The sequence below is a fragment of the Ambystoma mexicanum genome, chromosome 5p (genome assembly GCF_040938575.1).
Source record: "Ambystoma mexicanum isolate Mex_15411 chromosome 5p, UKY_AmexF1_1, whole genome shotgun sequence".
NCBI classification, from domain to species: domain Eukaryota; kingdom Metazoa; phylum Chordata; class Amphibia; order Caudata; family Ambystomatidae; genus Ambystoma; species Ambystoma mexicanum.
Window position 1 is genome coordinate 1,322,825,896 of NC_090930.1, and position 3,891 is coordinate 1,322,829,786.

Here is a 3,891-nt window from a genome sequence, read left to right on the forward strand (position 1 = left end):
GTGAATACATTGGGAGTGGGACAAGGGGAGGATGTTAAATATATTTGGAGTAGATGTATTACTATTCAGAATATATCAGAAGGGTTGGCTGTAGCATCCTTTATTAAATATCTAAACCTCTCAATGGCCCTGGAACAGCATTAATAATAATAACAACAATCTGCCTTCTGTCTTCTTATGAAGCTTTCTCTGCCCTGGTCATCACTGGTGATGGGGGAAAACTATGAGGCCACTCAAACTACTCAAGTTATTACTGTATGCTTTTGATACGACCACAGTTTTAACTTTCTTCTCTTTCCTTTTTTTCTTCCCTTTATCCTCTTTTTATTCCAGATTACTGTGCTTGGAATATGTTGTAAAATGTGATATTGATCTTGTAATCTATAATGCAGAGTTTTATATAAAGTGATTTTATGTGTCCAAATTGATGTGCTATGTTGAAAAGGTTTTCTTCCATAAATCATAATTATTTTTCTTGTTTTTTTATGTGTACTAATGTTTCATTAATTAACTTGGAATATGCTGCTAAATGTGATATTGTGACATGTCTCTTTATTATGTCTATGCCCTCCTGGGCTTCTGGACTGCAGAAAACGGCTGTGAACCCTGCACCCTTGAACCCTGCAAGCTTCAGGCCCTGCAGGTGGAGGCAGCACCACTTATGGAGAAGGGGGCATGGCCTCCCGGAACTACAGACATTTAAGTGTGTACCCTTTCACCATACAGGTACACCCAGGCAGCCACCCACATATTTAAGTGTGCACACTTTCACCATACAGACACACCCAGGCAGCCACCTATACATTTAAGTGTGCATCCTTTCACCATACCGGCACACACACCCAGGCGTGCACCCTTTCACCATACACGCACACAGGCAGCCACATATACATTTAAGTGTGCACCCTTTCATCATTCAGGCACACCCAGGCAGCCACCCATACCTTTAAGGGTGCACCCTTTCACCATAAACGTGACACGCACACCCAGACACCCATACATTTAATTGGGATGTACGTAAAAAGATTGAGTGCAAAATAATCGTAGACAAACAGTCCGTATTCTAAATGGACGCACGCAAGAATTGCCCTGAAAGTTTCTATATTATTGGGCATAACGAAAAAAACATGTTTTGCCATAAAATAGAATATAAACGCTTGCTGTCCGCAACGCGTCTTTAAAAAGCAGAAATACGATTGTTTAACCAGAAAAAGAAATTATGTGATACCGGAAGAAAAGACAGGAAGTGCCTATTCATTGTGCTAGACAAAGCCCCCTTCCATTCCTCTTCCTAAAAACGATTTCCATTTTTCTGAACCTGGGGGGCGGGGGACACCCCTGCAACCGATGTTCGCTTTAATACTATTTGTCTCAAAAGAGAGAATTTTCGTAACTGCAAAAATATAAATGGTTAGTAGATGGCAGTATGCAATGTAAACAGAGAATACATACAGAGGTTTTACTTGGGACCAAAGAAAAGGTAGGTAAACAAGAAATATTTTCTAAGTATTGACAAAATTCAATATTTTTTATGTACACTCTTTTAGTGGTGGGTAACATTGAATAAGTGGTTGATTCCGTATTTTAGATACTATATTTTTGATTAATACCAGTTAATTGTGCACCCTTTCACCATACACTCACACATACAGCCATCTATACATTTAAGTGTGCACCCTTTCACCATGCAGGCACACCCAGGCAGCCACCCATACATTTAAGTGTGCACCCTTTCACCATACTCTCGACCCGCACAGTCAGCCACATACAATTGTGCACCCTTTCACCATACACTCAGATAGGCAGCCACCTATACATTACTATACATTTAAGTATGAACCCTTTCACCATACAGGCACACCCAGGCAGCCGCCCATACATTTAATTGTGCACCTTTTCACTGGTTCTATGTTAATTCTTCGACCAGTATTTTTCCGCTGCACTTTTTGATTTTATTGGGGGGGTCCCCCCATGCACCCTCCCCTATTACTTATCCCTATACACCACCCCACCCTGCCCCTTATATGCCGCTCCCACCCTCCATATTTTTCAATGTGTTTTAGGCAACAACAAAAAATTGGCAAAAAGTGCTGTGAAAAGAAAATGGGGTGTGAATGAACGTCGTTCCCTTTCACCATACACTCACACAGCCAGCCACCTATACATTAAAGTGTGCACCCTTTCACCAATACACTCACGCGTCATTGTGTTGGTTTCTTTTTGAAGTCACTCCGACTTCAGAAAGAAATGATTTCCGTTAAGTACCGAACCATAATGTAAATAATTTCTTTATGAAGGCAGAGTGATTTCAAAAAGAAACTATTTCTTTTTGAAATCATAGAGCTCCCACCCCCACCCCATGATATGGAGGTCTCCAACCTAGAGGCTTCCAAGTCATGGGGTGGGGCGAGCCCTCAGACTTAAAAAATAAATAGTTTATTTTTGTAGTCACTCTGCCTTCACAAAGAAATTATTTCTGTTAAGCTTTAAAAAAAATATTTGTCCAAGGGGCCCCGCCTCCCAGGATGGTGTGGCGGGGCCCCGCAACACAGGGTTGTGGGCCCCATTACGCCAGGGACTTGAAGGGATGAAGACCAGGTCTGTGATATCAAGTATTTATATTTTACATGTGGGTCCTTCCGAGAATTTTCCACTTGCACCTACTGCATCTCAGTGACCACACTGCCTCACTTTACTCTGGGTTTATTTGAAAGAGGCAATACAAAAAAGGTAGCAGGCGCCCCTCTCTCAAAATAACACAGCATGATAACCTGTTCAGTGGTTTGTAACCACTTTGAGAGTTTGCATGCCATCTGCTTTTAGCCCACTGTACCTTTCACAGATGGGAAATATCCATTTGCATATCAGTCTTTGTCCCGCCCACATGGGCAGTTCAGCACCGAAATGCTATGGCAATTCCCCTCTGAACAAGAATACCAACAGCAACCCCATACACGTGTTTCAGCCTTGTTGGGCCTCATCAGGGAGGTGGAGCTATGCCTCTTTGAGCACAGTGAGCAGGGAGGCCACGTCTGGTTGCCCTCAGGTAACTTAGGGTGACCAACCCCAAGTTCCCTCCAAAAATACAAAAAAGGTAGCAGGCGTCCCTCTCTCGAAAGAACACGACATGATAACTTCTTCAGTGGTTTGTAACCACTTTGAGAGTTCACAGCCATCTGCTTTTTGCCCACTGTACCTTTCACAGATGGGAAATATCAATTTGCACAACAGTCTTTGTCCCGCCCGCATGGGCAGTCCAGCACCAAAATGCTATGGCAATTCCCCTGTGAACAAGAGTACCAACAGCAACCCTATACAGGTGTTTCAGCCTTGTTGGCCCTCAGGGGTGTTGCGAGGTCTGGAAAAGATCAGGGGCTAAGCTATTGTTGGGACTGACGGGACTGGGGGCTAGCTAGCCTTTTGGTTGTAGCTCCTGATCTTCTATCCCGGGCTATAAACAAAAGACGCGGGGCTATAGCCCCCTTAGCCCCCCCTAGCAATACCTCTGTTGGGCCTCATCTGTGAGGTGGAGCTGTGCCTCTCTGAGCACAGTGAGCAGGGCGTCCACGTCTGGTTGCCCCCAGTTAACTTATAAATACAAAAAAGGTAGCAGGCGCCCCTCTCTCAAAAGAACACGGCATGATAACCTGTTCAGTGGTTTGTAACCACTTTGAGAGTTCGCAGCCATCTGCTTTTTGCCCAATGTAACTTTCACAGAGGAGATGGACCTGTGCCTCTCTAAGCACAGTGAGTAGGGAGTCCAGGTCTAGTTGCCCCCAGGTAATTTAGGGTGACCAACCCCAAGTGATGAGACCCAACAAGGCCAAAACACGTGTATGGGGCTGCTGTTGGTACTCTTGTTCAGAATAGAATTTGTTTTAGCATTTCGGT